The 23,598-nt window shown below is 36.1% G+C and overlaps 1 pseudogene; it reads left to right on the forward strand.

The window, feature by feature from the left end:
* Positions 1 to 12,308: 12,308 nt before the first annotated feature.
* Positions 12,309 to 22,183, forward strand: LOC138884169 (classical arabinogalactan protein 9-like; annotated as a pseudogene).
* The last annotated feature ends 1,415 nt before the right edge of the window (positions 22,184 to 23,598 follow it).

The raw sequence follows: 23,598 nt of genomic DNA on the forward strand, positions 1-23,598 counted from the left end.
TCTCATTATGGTTCAGCTAGCCTCTAGAAGAAGTAGATGGGCGCCCCTGGGGTTCTTAAAGTTCAGCTAGTTTTTTTTTTGTATTGTAGTCGAAGGTTCAAGATGCAGACCCTATGGTTGGGGTGTAAGGGTTTAAAGAAGAAGGGGTAATGGTTTAGGTCTTTCTGGGCTTAAAAATTGGGCCAAAAGATTAAAAATGGACCTTTCTCGTTAAAAATGTGATAAACTAACCCAAAAACTCACTCTTCCTTTTGAAAAATGATATAAAATTTATAAAATAAAAATATAAAACTAATCATAATTAATTAAAACAAATAATATTATACTATGAAACTATTTTGGTATTTTTCAAGATTATGTAAAAATAAAAATCCTAGTAAAATAGTATGACTACAAAATATTAATGACACTATTTTTTTTGTAATTTTCGTTTTTGTGCCAAAAATAACGTAAAAGAGTCAAAATTAGTTGAAATAACTATATTAGACCTAAACTAAGTATATAAATGCTAAAAAGAGTAAAATCTCGGGGAAGGTCAAAAATTACATGTCTACAGCTACCCCTCTTTGACTGGAAATATGAAGTATTTTCAGACAAAGAACGATTAGATAGGTTTTTTGACCCGACCCTTATTTAGAAAGACCAAAAACTAAGAGAAAGGAAGAGAATGTGACCGAGCCCTGGTATCTGAGCTGCCTACATATCCTTGGCTATAAAGGAATCAGGCCACGTGTAGTTCAGAAGTGAGTGAGATGATGGAGTATACCAAGGTAGAGAGCCGATCGAGGTACCATTCCGTCGAGGTTCCGGTCTGCGGTCCTGTTATTACATCAAAATCAAAAAATGAAAAAGTCTAACTAAGTCTGTCACTATGAATTACAAAATTCCTATCTATAAGTCTTCTGAAGCTTGAACTTGAGTCTTGAATGGTTCTTCATGCAGACTTTAGATTTGAACCTTGACGCTCGTTAACTGCAGGTGCTAGCTCGTTCTTCTTTAACTTTTTCAGATCAAGACCGGACATGTAGCGCTCGTGACTTCAACCACGTCTTGATCAGTTCACATTTTTTTCTGCTTCTGCATTTTGGATTCACTTTCTTTCTTTTCTTTCTTTTTTTCTTCTTCTTTGGATTGAGACTAATTATGTTGGTCACCTTGGACTGTTGACTCACATTCTTGCCGCGAGCTTCTGCTACTTCTAACATGAATTGAATTCTGAAATGACTTTGAAAAGAGTTTGAAATGGATTCCCTCGTTCTCCAGGTAGACACATGATTACCAAAAACTTGAATTGTATTCCCTCGTTATCCAGGTGGGTGCCTGATTACCAAAAACTTGAATTGTATTCCTTCGTTATCCAGGTGGGTGCCTGATTACCAAAACTTGAATTGTATTCCCTCGTTATCCAGGTGGGCGCCTGATTACCAAAAACTTGAATTGTATTCCCTCATTATCCAGGTAGGTGCATGATTACCAAAAACTTGAATTGTATTCCTTCGTTATCCAGGTGGGCGCCTGATTACCAAAACTTGAATTGTATTCCCTCGTTATCCAGGTGGGCGCCTGATTACCAAAAACTCGAATTGTATTCCCTCGTTATCCAGGTGGGCGCCTGATTACCAAAACTTGAATTCTATTCCCTCGTTATCCAAGTGGGCGCCTGATTACCAAAACTTGAATTGTATTCCCTCGTTATCCAGGTGGGCGCCTGATTACCAATACTTGAATTGTATTCTCTCGTTATCCAAGTGGGCGCCTGATTACCAAAAACTTGAATTGCATTCCCTTGTTATCCAGGTGGGCGCCTGATTGCCAAAACTTGAATTGTATTCCCTCGTTATCCAAGTGGGCGTGATTGCTAAAACTTGAATTGTATTCCCTCGTTATCCAGGTGGGTGCCTGATTGCCAAAAACTTGAATTGTATTCCCTCGTTATCCAGGTGGGTGCCTGTTTGTTAAAACTTTAATTGTATTCCCTAGTTATCCAGGTGAATGTCTGATTGCTAAAACTTGAATTGTATTCCCTTGTTATCCAGGTGGGCGCCTGATTTCTAAAACTTGAATTGTATTCCCTCGTTATCCAGGTGGGCGCCTGATTTCCAAAACTTGAATTGTATTCCCTCGTTATCCAGGTGGGCGCCTGATTTCCATAAACTTGAATTGTATTCCCTCGTTATCCAGGTGGGTGCCTGCCATTACAACAAAACAGACAAAACAAAAGAAACTTTCTGCCCTATTTTGGGATCTGGGCACATCTGTGAGTGTTAATCGAATCATGTTACCTAAAGAGCTCTAAGAATTTAAAAGCTAAATCCCATTATCCAGGAGGGCCCTGAAAACTTCAAATTAAATCTCATCTTAAGAGTGATAACTTTACAGCTAAATTATATTTTCTAAAGGAAGAACTTACGCTAAAACTTAAAACTAAATACCATTATCTAGGAGGGTCGTGAAAGCTTTAAAACTAAATCCCATTATCCAGGAGGGTCCTGAAAACTTTTAAATTAAATCCCATTATCCAGGAGGTCCTGAGAACTTTTAAAATTAAATCTCATTATCCAGGAGGGTCCTGAAATTTTTAAATTGAATCCCATTATCCAGGAGGGTCCTGAAAGCTTTTAAATTAAATCCCATTATCCATGAGGGTCCTGAAAACTTTTAAAATTAAATCCCATTATCCAAGAGGGCCCTGAGAACTGAGAATGAACTTACCTGAGCCATGCTCTCATCTTGAAGGATTCTGAATAGAGTTTCTTGCTCTCTGAACCATGCTTTTCCATGGGAGGTCCATGTGGATAAAAAAAAAATTCTTGCCCCTGTTTCAGAAAAATCTTGTTAGTTTGAAAACATGGTGGTTAGTTTGTGACATCATTGCTGAGCGTCTGCTTCCGCCACTTGCCAAGATAACTTTGATTTTAACTTGGACGGCCATGACTGTTATCGACTGCCAATTTTCTTTCAACCCTTATCATAGAAAATACCTCTGCTCCATTCGTTCCCAACATCCTCTATCTATTGCATTTTGCTCATAAATTGACATTTACTGAACCCTTGCATTTCACATGAATTCTAAAGCATGTTGATTGTTACCAACTCAATGCGCATACCACTTTTTCCTGACTTATGCCACTTTGATGTGCTAGCCAGACTCCGCTTTGTGCAATTGGAAAGCTGATAGTAGATTTTGAAGTCATTTCTTTATTTGTTCTTACCAAACAGACTCAAGAAGGGACTCAATCAAAACGAGAGAAACAAAATAAGGGACAAGGGAAAGAGATATACCTAACAACAAAATGACGAAGTAGAAACTTATCATATGTGAATACCAACTCTAATGACCATGACATGCACATTTGGATTAAGTGGCCTAATCTCTCAAGCAAGTCTAATATTCAACTCTTGTTGTACCTCCTCGCTGTGAAACTGGGCTTCAACGCTTCAATTGTCCCATTTGATCCACAATCCTCAGTCGACTTGTAGTGCCCTGAAAGTTTTCACCATCAAGCTTATCTTATTTTGCTCTTTTCTCAACTCACCGTCGTCTTACGGTGCTCCTGAGGGTTTTCACCGATAAGACTCTCTCATTTTATCATTTTCTCTCGTTGTGCTGAGAACAACGGTATTACCCATGATGTAGGAAGATCATACTTTCACCACACACTTGATTTGGCATCCTCAAAGATTGGTTAGAAGGTCTTTCTTTGGACCGTAATGTAGGCTTTTGGACAGGGTTGGAAAGAAAGGATGGTATGAATGCTCAAAATAATTTAAGATGAAAAGGGTTCAAAATTACAACTTTTTGAATCATATCTTTTGGCAAAATTAAAACTTCTGCCCCAGTTTCTGGAATTTGGGGATTTTCTTTCTTTTTTTTTTGGATTTTTATTTTGAGGGGACTTCTAAGAAAATCTGCCACACTCTTGACTTCGGGGAATTATGACATATTTTATTTTGTGTGACCGAACTGTAAGGCTGCCTACGTATCTTGTGGTGACAAGAATCAGGTCGAATGTAGTTCAAATAACAAAGTTGTTTTTTTTTCTTTTTCTTTTCTCTTTTTTCCTTTTTCCTTTTTTCTTTTTTTTCTTTTTTTTTTCTTTTTCTCTTTTTTTTTCTTCTTTTTCTATTTTTCTTTTCCTTTTCTAGTTCCTAACTCTATTTCTGATTCCAAAAGAGGGGTATGAAACAAAAATTAGGGCTCAAAATGTGTAGCAAAGGATAAAAGAGTTTGGGTAGCAGAATAAAATGCCTTCGTCATACCAAACTTAAAAATGCCTAGTACAAACATGCAATTGAAGATAAACAAACAAATCAGATATAGTATTTATTGATGTTATCAACACAAACAAAAAGTGCCAATGGGCAATACCTTTTGTCCCAATAAAGGATCCTTGCCAGTTTGAAGCACACTTGATTCAAATTTATCTTGATGTGGAAGAATGCATTTCAGCACTAACTGAGCTACCTCAAACTACTTGAGGGACATTCCCTTGTTGGATGCTCTCATCAATCTCATGATTTTCCAGACTAACTTTCTCAGTTTCATTCAATTTAAGTTTCAGGTTACCTCAGAATGCGTGAATCTTTACTTATTTCCTCAAAGGCCTCATTTTATCATATTCAAAACCATCATCGCTTCATGATTAGACTAACTTTCAAGACCAGGATGAGAATTATGTGTGCATGTCATGTCACTGGAATCAGGATGAAAAGAACTATAAAAGGAAAAGTAACCTAAACAAAACTACTGACCAGAACTAATAGAAAACATGAGATTGCATTAGACAGATGGTGGAAAGGGTTTGAACAAAACAAGTAAAATAGACATGGGTTACAACCTTGGAATACTCCTAGATAACACTAAACGAGTTACTACCACTAAACGAACTAGGAAAATAAGAAGCAGAAGGGTTTGAGCCAACAAGATAATATTCGGATTACAACCCTAAAATAACCCGGACAACCGAAATGACAACAAAATAAACTACCAAAACTCCTCCCTATCTAACCAACAAAGGAGTGTCTTTCCAATTACCAAGCTCGACATCTTACCACTGGATTGCACATCAAAATTACTGGGACCTTCACCAATTTCAATATCATTCACTTCAGTCAGCAAGTTCCCTAGACGATTCTCATCCTCCTTGTCACCACGCATCTCTCCCACAAAGTGTGCATCATCATGTGCAGGTAAAGGATTCTGCATGATGTTATGGGTGTCACTGTCCTGGACCACAATTATCCCTTCTTGAATCATTCTTTCTATCTCTCTTTTCAAAGTACGACAATCTTCAATGTTATGCCTTTGGACATTAGAGTGGTACATGCACCGTGCAGTGGGATCAAAACCGTTTGTATATGTGTCCGGAGTATAGCCGATGAGCGGCTCAATCAGGCCAAACTGTTTAACTTTTTAAATAAGCTTGTGTAGGATTCTCTGATTGGAGTGAAAGACCTTTCTCTTTGCTGATGCCTTCTCATTTTGTACTCCGGCCTTGGTTGGAACCTCTTTCAGGTAGGGGGGTTGATATGCTTGTAGAGGAGGGTAAGACATTTATGGATGCGTTGCAAGCCGTTGCGGATTTTGTGAGTGTGGAGCATATGGCGGTGCATTGTGGATAGAGTACTGAGTAGGTGAGGTATGACTTTGGGGATTCTGTGGAGGAAAGTAGCATTGGGGAGGATTATATGGAGTATGAGGATATTTATGGGGTCGGCATTGAGGATGAAAGCATTTAGCAAGAATGCTCACTGGATTCTGTCGTTGGCGGGGCCCAACAACATCTTTTCTACCAATCAGAGCACTGATCCGAGCAAATTGTTTGTTCCATCTGAACCAAAACTCCTTAAAACTTTACTTAGGTCTCTTTCCTTGGGCATCATGGACTTTGAACACAGTCTCGCTAGAGGATCGAGGATGAGTAGCTGGTGGAGGATCTACAAAAATAGGAGCAGATGTCGAAGCAGGGTATGAGGTTGTTTTGGCTGGTGAAGCATGGAAAATTTGGGAGGAAGTACCAAGGTAATTGTGATGAGGGGTAAAGCCCGGTGCAGGTTAAGGGGAAAGGTCGACAGTTGTGGGAACCTGGGCTAGTGATAGTGGTGGGATAGTTGCAGGGTTTTCAGTGTAGTTAGTGGGGAATGAAGGTGGAGGATGCCCCCTGACCCAAGAGTGATATATTTCTGTCATCTGTTGTTTCAACCTCCGGACCTCCTCTTTTAGTTCCGATTCTGATTCTACAATCTCCCTTGGTGGGTGTACAACCTCAGTGTCTGTTTCTTTGCTAGCCATGACTGACTTATGCTTTCTGGTGTTGTATGGACAAATCACCAAAGTGCCACAAACTAACCACCCTCTGTTATAATAATAATGAAAGTAACAAAGAGGAGCAAAACAAAGCCAACATATTAGCGTTAGAGCATTTATCAAATAGAAATATCACATTCCATGCAATGCCCCTAGCAACAATTAACGGTTCTAGAATGACTTCGAGGGTACGAAGGTCATATGGCATCATCCCAATTTCACTCTTCTTGCCCCTTTTCCTCTTCATCTTCTTTTCTAACACTGCTTGGTTTTTCATTTCTTTTCCCCTTTTTTCTTTCTGATCATCGTTCTTTTCTTACCTCCTATTTCTCACGTCCCACAACTTCATTCTCTTTCTTTTTTCTTTTTTCTTTTTTTAATAATGATTCGATCGAACCCTATGTAGGTTGCCTACGTATCATGTCCCTCATGAATCAGATCAAGCGTAGTTCTGGAAAAAAATGATGGATAAAATAAACTAAAACAAATCTTTTAGATTTTCCATTTATAACCTTTTTTTTGGTTTTTCAAATACAAAAAGGAAGTACTATAACAAAAGAGTCGACAGTCTTAACTAGACTGACAAACTCGATACTATTGTACAAGACTAATAATTAAAAGACAACATAAAATAGACTAAAAAATAAAAATATTTCTCAAGCAGCTCGTGCATGCAATGGTCTTGACTAGAATGGTCCTGAGGTATTTGTCATGCTCGAGTCCTAGTAAATGAATCCATACCTTAATGAAAAAAATAAGACCAAACAGATTAAATGACTCGAGACACTATGTGAGACCACATCTCCTACTAGACACATGCAAGACAAGCTTGGGCTATTTTTGAAAATTAAACTACATGGCCAAGAGTGGCTATTAATGCAAACTCAACAAGATTGACCTCATGGACAAGAAAAATGCCTCACTAAGGTTTTTATGGATTCAAACTCCGAACATCATGGCCCAAAATTAATTTGCGGAAATGCCCCATTTTGCAAAAATGATCGATATGCCCCGAAGTGGCTGAAGATGCAAACTCAAAAGGACGGACCTTAAGGTAGTGGGACACTTAGTTGCAAACTCAGGATTCTGAGACATGGGTCATGAACCACTTTTGCGAAAATGAGCTATTTTGCAAGAATGGCCGATGTGGCCAAAAGTGACTAAAGATGCAAACTCAATAAGGACGTGCCTTAAAGTAATATGACTCCTAGTTGTGGACTCACGATCCTAAGACATGGGTAATTGAACCACTTTTGCGAAAATGACCCCATTTTGCAACAATGGCCGATGTGGCCAAAAGTGGCTAGACATGCAAGATTTGGCTAAGACCCCGCGAAGATAAGAACCTAAAACTCATTAGGAAGACCGGACCCTATGCGGGTTGCCTACGTATCACGTCTCGAAAGACGAAAATCAGGTTCACGTAGTTCGGGAAGATTAGATAAGGGATAGAATTTTAGAAAAAATGCATCCAATTTCCAAAAATTATATTTGTGTCTTTTTGAGAAATGATGGAAAATGTAAAATATTTTTGGATTTTCTTTTTCTCTTTTTTTTTTTTTGATTTTTTTTTGGAAAATGATGAAAAATATAAAATCTTTTTGGATTTTCTTTTTTTGAATTTTTGAAAAATAATGGAAAAGAGTAAAATCATTTTGGATTTTCTTTTTCCCTTTTTTTTTTGAATTTTTAGAAAATAATGGAAAAGTGTAAAATCTTTTTTTTTTGGATTTTTTTTCATTTTCATTTTTTTGATTTTTGGAAAACTATGAAAGAAAAATGTGAGTGACCCTACTTGATTCATTTTTCAGTCTTCTTTCCAAAGAATCGGTGCGCCAAATGACTTTCCTACCCTCACAGATGCAACAATTAGCACATAGGATGATTAAATGTCATTTTGGGCCACGGGCCCATTTTGACAAAATTTGGACATGCTTCCTACAAAGGAACACGGTACCTGGGACCGAGCCTTACTAGGTCTAAATGACATGACGCAAATAAAAATGACCTAAAGGCTCACCTAAGTTTGGGATTCACTAACAAGGCAATTCGGAGGAGCGTATGGTCGATGGTAGTTGCTCAAGCTTTCCACCCACTCCATACGTCCAACGGCCCCCTCCTAAATTAAGGGTGACTCAACAAAGAGTTCGTGCACGCGACGCGTGCTCCGAAACTTGTTGCAGAAAGAAGACTCATGGTTATGCAAATGGTGACAATTTATAAAGCAGTAACACATAAAGGAAAAATTGTAAACAAATAAGCAACTAGCAAATAAAAATGACATAAACAAAATAAAAAGCAAACAAAACACATAAAAACCTCAACTGAATATCCTAAAAACCAACACGATCAAGTACTAGCTCGAACCTGCAAGTCCCCAACAGAGTCGCCAGAGATATCACACCCTTTTTTAACCAAAACTTCACTAAACCCCTTAACTTAATAAAAAAGTGATTTTTGAAGCTTGAAAAGGGTTTTCAATTGAAAAGTGACAAAATTATGTTCAAAAGGAAATAACTCAGAGCCGCCACCTAACATTTGATTTCGGTGAGTCGGGTCACCATTTTTTTCTAAAAATAATTTTTTTCCTTTCAAAATACTTGGGACTCCAAAACTAAGTCCGCACCAGAGAATCGGGTAAGGGGGTTCATTTGACTCAGGGAGAAGGTGTTAGGCATTCCACGAGTCCCGTAACTAGTACGGTTGCGAACTCGATCAAGTTGGCTTCCAAAATATTCAAGTTGAGGTAAAATCACGAAAAAGTAAAATAAACACACATGAGGCTCGAGGTCGTCCCCGCCTAATAAAAGAAAATAGAAAACAAGAATAAAACACTACAAGTTCTACTTTTGACTTCTCATTACAAAGTTCTACGGGGCATTCCCAGGAAAAAAATATATACAAATCTCTCGGGGCATTTCCCGGGTAAAATTAACTAACGAAACGACCTCTCGCCTCGAAACTAACAAAATCCTAAGGCTTGCCTACCCGTGTTAGCGAACCTAAGTATACTACTGATTTTTGGCAAGTAAATAAAAGAAATTAATAAAAAATCAACACATGCCTAAATATTCGATTTTATTACAAGCTTATAGTCTATTATTTAATTTATTTACTAAATGACGTAAAAATCAATACCATTTAATCACAATTATCCCCAACCCCATTTAATGTCTCCATTCAACTTAAGCTTCAATACAAAATAGTTGATAATTAAAGTTCCAAACAAAACAAAACTCAAAGGATTCTGAAGCCGAAATTTGAAAGTAGTTTACAAAACAACCATTGAAGCATGAACAAGCATGAACGGTAAACAAACGTAAACAACTCACGGAGATAAACCCAAAAGAAAAACAAAGGAAAGAGAAAGATTGAACCTTAGATGATTCCCTCTTTTATATTGAACAGTAAAACTCCAAATCAAGTGCACATCAGTGGTTGCTTCAAGCCTACGAACCTGGACCGGAAACCTCGTACGGACGCCCCAAGCTCGAAACTGAGAATGCCTTCGTGAGGCTAGGGATAACTGGGACACTCTAGTCCAAACTCATCCTCTCGTTCTCACTTTGTTATTAGATGTTAGGAGACTCAAGCTATTTGTAATTCTTAAAAGGATGATATACATTATCTTCTTTCTAGATCATGACGAAACTTGTTCTTCTATGAATTCAAGAATGAACATTAACAGCAAGCCCTCTTAAGTTTTTTCGTTTTTCTTTCGCAGCTTGCGGATGCTTCTGGTTGACAGCGGAGGCTACTGCTGGTTGACAATGGAGGAACGGTGATGGCAGGGTCGCTGGCAGGTTAGCTGGTCGATGTTGACCTAGTTGTTCTTCGTTGGTTTTTGGAAGGGCCAGAGGTGGAAAGCTGTTGGTTTGTCGCCGGACTTGCTGCTGCGCGGGAGGCTGGTTGACGGAGAGGCGGCGATGGGTTGTCGTTTGCTTGATGAGAGAAGGATATGGGCGCTGATCTCTTTTTCCAGCGGGTTTGGTCGTCTTGAGGCTGCTGCTGATGGCTTGGAGTCTTTTTGGGTTTCTCTCATTATGGTTCAGCTAGCCTCTAGAAGAAGAAGATGGGCGCCCCTGGGGTTCTTAAAGTTCAGCTAGGTTTTTTTTGTATTGTAGTCTAAGGTTCAAGAAGAAGACCCTAGGGTTGGGGTGTAAGGGTTTAAAGAAGAAGGGGTAATGGGTTAGGTCTTGCTGGGCTTAAAAATTGGGCCAAAAGATTAAAAATGGACATTTCTCATTAAAATGTGATAAACTAACCCAAAAACTCACTCTTCCTTTTGAAAAATGATATAAAATTTATAAATAAAAATATAAAACTAATCATAATTAATTAAAACAAATAATATTATACTATGAAACTATTTTGGTATTTTTCAAGATTATGTAAAAATAAAAATCCTAGTAAAATAGTATGACTACAAAATATTAATGAAACTATTTTTTTTTGTAATTTTCGTTTTTGTGCCAAAAATAATATAAAAGAGTCAAAATTAATTGAAATAACTATATTAGACCTAAACTAAGTATATAAATGCTAAAAAGAGTAAAATCTCGGGGAAAGTCAAAAATTACATATCTACAAAAATGCAGAACTTGTACTTTTTCAAATAAAAAAAGAGCATTTTCTGGATGAAATTGTGAACGATGATTTCGAATTTGTAACCATTGTTTAACAAAGTTGTCGCCGATGAAATTGAACTTCGGAGTGCACGAATGTAGAATCATTCTAGATACCTTGAGCGGGAGATGTGAAATTGAATTCAAGCCCACGCATTGAACAAAGTTGGTGATTAAGAAAAATAGGAGGAGAATCATTTTTTGAGGGAGAGAGTGCGGATAAATAGTTCAGAACGTGGGTCTTTTTTCAGTTTTTTTTTTTTTTTTGACCTTTGCGGCTTTTTACCTTTTTAGTTTTTACGAGGGAGAGAGATATTTAAGTTAGTTTAGGATTTTGTTGCCCACACGATCAATATCTTTTTTTGATTTATTACTATTTCTATGCAAAATTCTATGGCAAATTTTTTTTTGATGAATTTTTAAGTTTATAATAACTTAAATAAAAATTAATGAAACCGTGGGAGTCCATTTTTTGGAATTAGAGTAATTAATTTTTTTTAGTTTTCAATTTTAAAAAGTATCTGGCAAAAAACGTGGGATTCCATGTTCTAGTTAACCGCCGAAGGTTTAAACTTTTTTACCAACAACTTTTCTATATTAATTTTTTTTAATTTTCAGATTTAATAAATAATTTAAGTTAACTATCAAAAACGTGTTTTGTCTGTATTATTTTAACATAAAATACGATTTTGTTAAAAATCATCAACTATTAATAACATGAGAATTAAAACAAAATTAAAAGAGTAAGTCAATCGATATAATCCCAAAGAATCGATCTTACCTGTTTGGAGTACAAATCTCTTCACTTCTAATTTACTTACCGTGCAACCTTGTATCAGAAAAGATGAGAAGGAGTCAGTTCAAGTTAGTTTATTTTATTTCTCTGGTTTAATAAATAATTTAAATTAACTGCCCAAAAAACATGGGATTCCATATTGTAGTTAACCGCGGAGGGTTTCAAAAATTTTACCAACGTTTTTTATGCCCCCGTTTTTGGGAATACAGTCGTGATTGGTGAATGTTTTTCCCCCTTTCTTCCTATTTCTATGTAAAATTCTCCCCAAAAACATGGGACTCGACGATGTTCAATAACTGAATTGGTTAATTATTTAAATTTTGTATTTTGTTCTTTTTAATTTTTTTTGAATCTTCAAATTTATTGAAGTTTTATCCGAAAACATGACACATGTTGATATTTTATTTTGACACTTGGCATAATATTATGAATTTGCTTCTCTTTTAATATATTAATAATAGAATATTAATAGATTATAGCAAATCCATTTAATCGTTGGGCCCATTATCCATCTAACCTCCTACTATAAATTCGCTCCCCTTTACTTTGTTTTACGTACTCACATTTGATTTGAGCAAGTATGGCTATCATATCTGTGAAGGCCCTGGTGCTTATACAACTTTCAGTTTTAGTAGTTTGCTCATTTTTAGAACTGAGTCATGGAAAGGACATTGAAACTTCGTCTGATGCAACTCTTCTGCGTTTTAAGTTTCCACCCGTTTCACGTCAACGTCCCCGTAATCATCCACCTAGCCAGCAACCACCACCACGAGTTAAGTCTCCACCACCAACTGTTAAGTCTCCACCACCACCAGTTAAATCACCACCGTATCGCCACCTGCCAAATCTTCACCACCACCAGTTGTTGAGCAACCACCACCTCCTCCACCAGATGCTGAGCAACTACCAGCACCACCACCACCACCAGATGCTGAACAACCTGTTGTAATATTTCCCAAAAAATGAACAAATGTCTAACCATGTGGCTACTTGCATGGGAAGTACTAAACAAGTGTCATACACTTAGCATGACCTAAGCCCCTCAATTAGCCTATAAATAGGCCTTCAAGTAGACATCATGTATCAACATATTTTGCTTTGTCTCTTTCTTTCCTCCTAGCTTCCTTTTCTTACCTATGTAAAACATTTGTAGTCTACTTTGTTTGTTCCCTCTTTTAAAATAGATGGGTTTGTAATTAACTATTTTGCTGATTCCTGTATACTCTCTAATAGAGGTAGGTTTGTTTAATCCTGGAGAGACATTTCACACTGCTGAAATAGTTTCTTAGGACAGTGCCCAGCACGACTCAAGCCAATTCGTGTATTTCCGCTCACAAATAATATTATTGCAGTATTATTATTATTATCGTTACTTTTCGGTGTCATTTCCCTACAATCTAAGAAACTATGGGAAACACTGATGTTGAAAATACTACTGATACTGCCAATATTGACGTTACATCCGCTGCTCCAGCCCCAGTTGTACTGCCATATGCCAGGCCATTTCCAGATGTATCAAATATTGAAATTTTCGCCAATAAAAATTTCAAACGTTGGCAAGAACGTATTTTCTCACTGCTTGATGTCCATGGTGTTGCACATGCACTGCTGCATCCACAATCTAGTGCAAACGCTGATAATAAAATAGTGGAATTATGGCAATATGCCAATGTAAGCACGTGATTTTTGCCCTATGAAAGAATTACTCCCAAAAAAATTCAAAAAAAAATGATTTTTCCTTGGTGTACAATTTTTTGAATTTTTGTGGTATTTTTGTATAATTATTTGTATTTTTTGTCTGCGCATGCTTATTTGTTAAATTAATAAAAAATACAAAAATATGTCGCATTTTGCATGTAGAATTTAATTCTACAATTGTTAGTAATTAAGTTTGTTTTACAAAAACTAAAAATTACAAAAATAGGCATCTTTTGCATTTTTAGCATTTAATGTCCAATTGTACAATTTCATGCTTAATTATTACTTAATTGTGTGTTAATTGTTATTGGGAGTTAATTTGCGCTTTTATAAATTAATTTAGTTCCATATGATAATTTAAGGATTTTTAGAATTTAGTTTTAGAAAATAAAAGAAAAAAAGAAAACAAAAATACAGAAAATCGGAATTGGGTCTCTTCTTCAAATTCAAGCCACAGGCCCAAACAATTGCCCAACCTTCCCCATGAATCGGTCCATTTTGAATCGGGTCGACCCAGTCCATAACCCAAAAGACCCAACACCCCTATTTCCCTATCTTTCATTTCAAAAAACAAAACCCTAAAAAATTTTCACTGTTGAAAAATCTCACCCGCTCCTCTCTTACCTTCATCTCCTTCTTTTTCGTCCAACTGTCCCAGCCCTATCCGCCATTGATGAAGCTCGTCGATCTCCCATGGCTGCCCCGTCGTCATCTTCTTCTTCTTCACTTCTGTTCCTTCACGTCCAAACGGCTCTTTTCTATTTCTTCTCCAACGTCAAGCTCCCACGGTTATTTGCTGAGCTCCGGTCATCTTCTTCCTCGTTCCGCCTAAACAGTCCGTCATCCATAACACCGCCCAGCAGTGAACCAACATCCATCGTCCCCAACCCCGTCGTCTTCATGTCCAAACGACTATCGTCGCCTTCATCGACCAAACAACCAGTAGCAACTGCCACGGCTGCCGTTGCTTAACCTCACCTCTCATGGCTGTGGTTTTTGCTCCCTCACGTCAGTCCCTCGACCAAACAACCATAGCAACTTCCACAACTACACGCACACACACGGAGGAAAAGCGAAGCAGTCTGGTTAAAGTCCGGCGAAGTTCTGTCAAAGTTTCGTTTGGTTTCGTTTGAGTCCGTTCGAGTTCATCGTTGGTCATTTCCGGTCAGTTGTTTTAAGTTTCATTTCTTCCGTATTTTGTTTGATATTTTCGGATTTGAAATAAGTATATGTTTGATTCTTTTCTTGTTCATTATTTATCATTTCTTGATTATTCCTTCATTTTTGTTTTTATTCATTTGTTTTGGTTTAGTTTTAACACAAAAGAATGTTAGTTTGATCGCTTGAATCATCCATCTTTGTTGTTTAGTTTAGATTTAATTCGTGTTCATTTTTTGTTTTGTTTGAAGTTCGTTTTTAATTCGGTAATTTAATGTGAGTTTATGTTTTGGTTTTTAATTTTATGAATCATGTATTTTTGTTATAATTTTATTGGAGTTAATTAAAAAGATCAATTGATTATTTGAAGTTTAGTGGTTTGAATATGTTTATTTGTTTTGTTTAAGCTTAATTTGAATTTGAATAAAACTTGCTTGTTATTGTTGTTGAAACTTTTCATTTATGTTCATACTTTGTTTGATTGTTCTTGAATCCGAAATTAGTATAAGTTTGATTTTCTTGTTTGTTGTTTATCATTTATGATTATTTCTTCAGTTTGCTTCATGATCTTGTTTAGTTTTAATATAGAAATTGTTGGTTGTAATGTTGTTAGATTTAATTTTAAGTTCAAATGATTATTGAATTTAGAAATCTGAATATACATGTTTGTTGTTGTTGAATCTGAAAGTAGGTTTGTTTGTTGTTAAAAATATTGTTCAATCAAGATAATTTTAGTGGTTTCTTTGTTGTTCATCATTTAGTTTGAATTTGTTGTTAAAAATTTGTTTAGAAATTGGTCATATTTGTTGTATTTTGGTTGAAATTAATTAGGTGAATTGGTTATAGCTGATGGGGGTAGTTTGGTAATTTGCAGTACGTTCAGGGGTAAAATGGTAATTTCAGTAAGGGCAGAGGGGTATTTTTGGAATTAAAATTCTGAATAATTATTTATTTTGAGTGTTCTTTCCATTAAAATTAAGATAATATTAAAATAATCAATAATGGGGGGACAAGATATAATGGTGGAGAATAATGCAATTGTTTAATATAAGCATGGGGGACAAGATATAATGGGGTATTTGTTTAATAAAATGGGGGACAAAATATTAGGTAGTGGGATTAAAAGGGGGATGAGTGGAAGATAGTGAGTTTTAATTTTTTTTAATGCTGAAAGATGTTAATAAAAAGAGAACTTGATCAGATTTTGGAGAGGACAGAATAAAACGGAGAATAGAGAGAGAACAGAGAATACAGAAGAAAATTTTAAGAGAGAGGAAATTCCGAAAAATACTAAGACTTCAGAAAATAAAAAGAAAAACATTCTGGAAATTCAAAAAGAAGAATAGTATACACCTGATTACAATCCAAATATTCTGATATACGGATTGAGAAATTAAGGGTTAAACACTAACTAGTCTTTCAAAATCTGAAAAGATTCCCTTTGCTTCTGTCCGTTGATTGTTGTTGGTGTTTCTGGATTTTTTGTCTTGATTTTAAAATCTGTCACTAAGTTTCTCGTTGCTGGTTGTTACTGGTTGCTGGGGTTGTTGTTGTTTTATGCTACTGAATTTCTGCTGATCTCCCTTTTCTTTTGCTTCCAATATCAGGTACACAACTGACACGCTGGTTATTGTAAACCGAAATATGAAGCATGAATACGAAAATGAAGAGTTGAAATTCTAAATTTAATTTAATTATATTCTGAATTTTATTTGTATGTATAAATTATTTAGCTTGCAAAAATCAGAATCATGTAGCTATTTAATATATATAGTGGAACATCCGACGATAGCTTAACGGATGAACTATCTATATATTGCCTAAAAATAAATAAATGGTGTAGTAACTCCGTCTAGTCAAAAAATCAAACGAATAGGCCATTTAGGAACTTGGTAGGAATATTGTTTAGTTAAATAATATTGGTTAATTTCAGCATGTAAATGGTCTAGGATTAAAATTAGATTGCTAAGTTTTTTTTTAATTTGACAAACTGAGAACATGCCTAGTATAATGTAACTAGGTAGTAACATGTGAATAAGATAGCCCAGGTCTAGTTTTATGTCATACACGTTGGGCCTGGGCCCGCAGTGGCAACGGACTGTCCTGTTTGCATCATTTTCAGATTTTATGAATCATATTCGAAACCCATCTATAACAACTCAAGCATGTAAATAAATTAAGACATTTTCTCTTTTATTTTGTAGAGACAAATTTAATAAGAGAAAAATGTAGGCATTTTAGGACTGTCCTTTAAAAATAAAATGAGATGAGCCTCGCCCAATAAAATGCACCAATTGCGGGGCCCTCAATAAATGTTTAATTGAATATTTAGAATTCGGGATGGACCGTTTAGCAAAATTCCACGGCCCTACCCAAAGAAAAATGATACGCTAGTCGCTTTAGGCGCGTATTTAATAATGTTGGCTTCTTAAACTCGGGTGTACATTTATGTGACCCAAATCCAAATCTCAACAGAGTTGAAATATGCCAACAACCACGGGTGCATTGATGTGACGTGGTTCGAGATGTGTTTCCACGATGTTGCAATTCTTGATAAAAATAATAATAATGACAAAAGCGGTTAAAAGTTAAAATTCGCACATAGGTTCAATATGTATTAAATCAGATAATCAAGCCGAATATGATAGTTGAGCGACCGTGCTAGAACCACGGAACTCGGGAATGCCTAACACCTTCTCCCGGGTTAACAGAATTCTTTATCCAGATTTCTGGTACGCAGACTGTAATATGGAGTCATTCTTTTCCTCGATTCGGGATTAAAATTGGTGACTTGGGACACCCTAAAATCTCCCAAGTGACGACTCTGAAATAAACAAACAAATCCCGTTTCGATTGTCCTTTAATTGGAAAAAACTCATTCACCCTCGCGGGGGCGTAAAAAGGAGGTGTGATAGCCAACAAGGTATGCCGTCATACAATATTGTAAACTATTTCTAACGAACTGTTTGACGTGTATTGCAGTTATAAAGAAGCAAAAGCTATATGGGAAGCTTTAATTAAAAAATTCACTGCTGAAGATGCTACAAAACAAAAATTTGTAGTAGAAATTTTTTATCAGTGGCAGATGAGAGATCATAAAGAGATGAACATACAAATCAACGAATTTCAAAAATTGTTAGAAAACTTGAAGACCGAGGGGATGTCTTTACCAGAGAAGTTTGCTGCTGGAGTACTAATTGAGAAGCTGTCTGACTCATGGAGTGACTACAAAAACAACTTAAAGCACAAATAGAAAAATTTCACCATTGAGGAAATTGTGACCCACATCGTAATTGAAGATTCCAACAGAAAAGAATCTGCCAAAGCTAGGATGACAGCTCTTAAAGCAAACTTAGTGCAAAGCAGCAACAACAACCGCAAAAGGTACGAGAATAAGTCTCTAGGTTGCAAGCTTCAAAATCCTAACCTTAAAAAGAAAAAGGGCTCTTGTTTTGTTTGTGGAAACCCAGACCATTATGCTTCACAGTGCAAGTACAAAGCAAGAAATGACAAAGAAAAAACTAATACTCCTAAGGCTAACTTAGCCGAAGGAAGTGATATTATTGCAGCTGTCATTTCTCAAGTAAACATTGTAGCACATGCAAAAGAATGGGTGATAGACTCTGGGGCTACTCGGCACATTTGTGCAAATCGAGAAGCATTTTCCTCTTATACTACTGTAGAGGATGATAGAGAAAAAGTCTATCTTGGAGACTCAAGTACTACCAAAGTCTTGGGTAAGGGTAAAGTTCTCCTGAAACTCTCTTCGGGAAAAACTTTAGCCCTTGTTGATGTACTGCATGTTCTTACTATGAGGGCAAATTTGATCTCTGTATCCTTGTTGGGAAGAGCCAGAGTGAAAGTGTCATTTGAATCTGATAAGATCATAATGACCAAAAATAATGTGTTTGTGGGAAAAGGGCTATTGTAACCAAGGACTCTTTGTACTTAATATTACTGATGTTATCAACGGAAATGTATCTACTTCTGCTTATATGGTTGAGTCTATTTCTCTAAGGCATGCAACACTAGGACATGTTAATGTCACATATATAAAAAAATGTAGTCACTAGGATTAATATCTGGTTTACACTCAAATAGTATTAACAAGTGTGAAATATGTGCTGAAGCTAAAAGTACTAGAAAGATCACCTGTTTTTCCGTAAATAGAGAAACTGAATTGTTATCTTTAATTTACACTGATTTAGGCAACTTGAAACAGACTATGACTAAAGGTGGTAAAAGATATTATGTAACTTTTATTGATGATTTTTCTAGATATACTAAGTTGTATTTGCTTAGAAATAAAGATGATGCATTTAATACTTTTATTTCTTATAAAACTGAGGTTGAAAATCAACTTAGTAGAAAAATCAAGAGAATTAGATTAGATAGAGGTGGAGAATATTTATCTTTAAATGATTTTTGTGAAAGAATGGAATAATTCATTCACCTGAGTCAAATGGAGTAGCTGAAATATTGCTAAAGTCCGTAAGAATTATGTAGGGGCTATAAACCTAACTTGAAATATTTAAAAGTGTGGGGTGCCTTGCTAAAGTTCTTTTGCCTGAACCGAAAAAGAAAAAAAATAAGTTCTAAAATTGCTGATTGCATGCTTATTGGATATGCTGAACATAGTGTTGCATATAGATTTCTTGTTTTAAAAAGTGATGTGATTGATTGCAATACTATAATTGAGACAAAGAATGCAGAATTCTTTGTTTTTCCACTATCTGATAAAATTTCTCATACACCTGTCGAAACAAATAGTGAAATTACCTCTAATGAGGAATTGAGAAGGAGTAAAAGGCCTAGGAAAGAATATTTTTCATATGGAAATGATTTTCAAACATTTCTTGTCGATAATAAACCATCAAATTATTTTGAAGCTATATCTTCTTCAGATGCTAAATATTGGAAAGAGACAATAAAAGTTGAAATTGATTCTATTAAGAAAAATAATACATGGATTTTAACTGAATGACCTCTTGGTGCAAAGCCTGTTAGTTATAAATGGATTTTCAAAAAGAAATTTAATCCTGATGGATCTTTAGATAAATATAAAGCTCGGTTAGTAGCAAAAGGTTTTTTAAAAAAAAAAAACAAAATATAGATTATTTTGATACATTTGCACCAGTGACTAGAATTTCTTCTATTCGAATTTTAATTGCCTTAGTTTCAATCGGTAAGCTTTTTATCCACCAAATGGATGTGAAAACTGCTTTTCCCGATGGTGATTTAAAAGAAGAGATTTATATGATTCAACCTGAAGGTTGTGTCATTCCTAGACAAGAAAATAAAGTTTGTAAATTAATTAAATCTCTTTATGGCCTTAAACAAGCTCCTAAGCAGTGGTATGAGAAATTTGAACAAGTCTTACTGAGAGACGATTTTTCTTAAGTTGAGGTGGATAAATGTGTTTATACTAGAGTGGTAGATAATGATTATGTGATAATATCTCTATATGTTGATTGCATGCTTATATTTGGTACAAGTTTAAATATTGTGCAAAGTACTAAATTATTTTTATCTTCCAATTTTGATATGAAAGATCTGGGTGAAGTAAATATGATATTGAGAGTTAAAGTTATAAGGAGTGAAGATGGCATAATGTTGTCACAAGAACATTATGTTGAGAGACTTCTTAAGAAGTTTGAATTTTTTAATGTCACATCTGTGAGCACTCTTTTTGATGCTAACTCTCAGTTGAAAAAGAATAATGGTGACCCAGTTGCTCAGTCTAAATATGCTTAGATTATTAGAGGTCTGATGCATTTAATGAATTTTACAAGGCCTGATATAGCCTATGCAGTGTGCAGACTGAGTAGATATACTCATAATCCCAACAGAGAGCATTGGTCAGCATTAGATAGACTAATGAAATATTTGAGAGGAACCATGAATTATGGTATCCTATATAGTGGATTTCCTTCTATTTTAGAAGGGTACAGTGATGCAAACTGGATCTGTGATTCAGATGAGACAAAATCCACTAATGGTTATGTATTCACCTTTAGTGGTGGTGCGATATCGTGGAAATCAGCTAAACAGACGATCATTGCTAGATCGACTATGGAATCAGAGTTTGTAGCTCTGGAGTTAGCTGGTTCAGAAGCTGAGTGGCTAAGAAACTTCTTAGTTAATATCCCTTTAATAAAGGACGTATTGCCTCCTGTGTCTATACATTGTGATTGCCAGACGGCAATAGCTATAGCAAAGAATAAATCTTATAATTGTAAAAGTAGACACATGAAATTGAGACATGATGTCATAAAACAGTTGTTGAGAGATGGAATAATTTTCATTGACTATGTGAAGTCAAAGATAAATTTGGCCGATCCTCTGACTAAACCCGTGGGAAGAAAATTAGTTCTTCAAACCTCAAAAGAGATGGGGTTAAGGCCGACATGTTGTCAATAAAGATTGTAACCCAACCTATGTGATTGGAGATCCCATGAAGTAGGTTCATATGAGTAATAACAAGTCGATATTGGCACTGAAGCACTAAAAGAGAGTGCTTGATTGCTATTAATTGAGAGGCTGAGGTATAACTCTTAATGAAATTCATAATCCTTATGGACGGTGTATTTAAAAGAAGTATACACTTGATGAATTCACCTATATGAGAGTAGAGTGAGCCGCTCCTATGAGATTTTGGCCTAGTCTCTAAAGCTCTCGTGAAAAACCAGGCACGCGCATGGCCTATTGGAAGCAAAATCACGTTGAACAGCAAAATTACCGGGGGTCGAAATTTAATTGATAAAATCTCTTACTTACAATAAGAATTATTGGTTAATTGAAATATTATATTTCACCAGTAATTCTGTGAGTTAAACTTTATTGATCTAAGTTTGGTTCATAGTCCAAAAGACACCAAACTTATTGCATTTGGACCATACAAATCCAGCAAATCTTACTCTTCTTTATATGAATTTTTTGAAAATATGTGGGAGAACTGTTGTAATATTTTCCAAAAAATGGACAAATGTCTAACCATGTGGCAACTTGCATGAGAAGTACTAAACAAGTGTCATACACTTGACATGACCTAAGCCCCTCAATTAGCATATAAATAGGCCTTCAAGTAGACCTTTTGTAGTCTACTTTGTTTGTTCCCTTTTTTAAAATAGTCGGGTTTGTAATTTACTATTTCGCTGATTCCTGTATCCTCCCTAATAGAGGTAGGCTTATTTAATTCTGGAGAGACATTTCACATTACTGAAATAGTTTCTTGGGACAGTGCCCAACACGACTCAAGCCAATTTGTGTATTTCCGCTCACAAATAATATTATTGCAATATTATTATTATTATCGTTACTTTTCGGTGTCATTTCCCTACACAACCACCGCCACCACCGGATGCTCAGCCACCGTCACCATCACTAGACGCAGATTATACAGACGCACCGTCTCCATCACCAGACACAGAATATATAGACGCACGATCTCCGTCACCGGATTCTCAGGCACCAGTTATGGCACCCACAGCACCAGATGCTCGTTTCGTTGGAAATACACCAATCATGCGTGGCCTTCATTATTAGGGAAAAAATAGTCATGTAGAGAAGGAAGGAAGAACAACAGTACGGAACGATTAAGTTCGTGTTTGTAAAATCTTTTTCCTTTTCCCTTCTCTAGTTTAAAATGAAAGAAAAATGAAGATCGGATGTTGATTTTCATTCGTACATCCAAATTATTGTGAAACTTACAAAGACTTTGAATAGTATTAAGTAGTAGTAGTAACTATTGACTAATATAGATACATGGATAATTCTAGAATTGCATCTCTAGATATTGCTTTCCTACCTTTTTTATTTATGACGTGATCAGAAAATATATAAACGACAATGACAATGCGCAAGGATATAATCAGGCTTGTCACACCTCCTTTTTACGTACCCGGGAGGGGATAAGGGAGTTTCTCCAATTAAAGGACAGTCGAAACGGGATTGGTTTATTTATTTCAGAGTCGCCACTTGAGAGATTTAGGGTGTCCCAAGTCACCAATTTTAATCCCGAATCGAGGAAAAGAATGACTCCATATTACAGTCTGCGTATCAGAAATCCGGATAAGGAATTCTGTTAACTCGGGAGAAGGTGTTAGACATTCTCGAGTTCCGTGGTTCTAGCACGGTCGCTCAACTGTTATATTCGGCTTGATTATCTGATTTTATACAAATATGAGCTTATGTGCAAATTTTATCTTTTAACTGCTTTATTATTATTGTTTTTAAAAGAAATGTGAACATCGCTTAAAACACGTCTTTGGACTGCATCACATGAAATGCACCCACAATCCGGAACACGTTTTATTTGATGTTTTGGGATTTGGATACGGGTCGCATGAAATGCACACCCAGGCTTAAGAAAGTAAAATATTAAACACGCGCCTAAAGAGACTATCGCGTTGATTATTTTGGGAAGACCGTGAAATTCGCTAAACGGTCCTTCCGAATTCTAATTAAACCATACATTTTGTGAGGGCCCCGCCATCTATACGTTTTATTTGGCGAGGCTCGTCTCATTTTTATTTTTTAAGGACAAACTTAAAACAACTACGATTTTCTACCAATGAAGTCATCCGAGGTTAAACTAAAGCAACAATTTTAATAGGTAATAATATCCATGGTAAAATGAAAAAAGCAATTCAACCAAAAACGACACACAAACAGTTAATAGGAAATCCATATCATTTTTCCATTCCATTTAAACAAACATCACAAGTTTGGAAATGTGTATGCACCTGTTCGAAGCAAGAACAACAACCAAACTGGACCGACAACTATCAGGAACCTCTCCAACGACGGAACCTCGATGTCGAGCTCAACGATATCAGACCGGAAACCACGAGCACAACCCGACGACGACCTCAGACGGACTGCGCGACGATAGCGAAGAAACAGCGGCAACTGGGCATGCTAATGGCGACTGGTTCGTTGCTGGCGAAGGAGGCGAGCTGGGGTTTGGTTGATTGGTTGTCGACTGGTTTATGGATCTAGGAGGAGGAGGAGTG

Source organism: Nicotiana sylvestris, chromosome 2, assembly GCF_000393655.2.
Source record: "Nicotiana sylvestris chromosome 2, ASM39365v2, whole genome shotgun sequence".
Classification (NCBI taxonomy): Eukaryota; Viridiplantae; Streptophyta; class Magnoliopsida; order Solanales; family Solanaceae; genus Nicotiana; species Nicotiana sylvestris.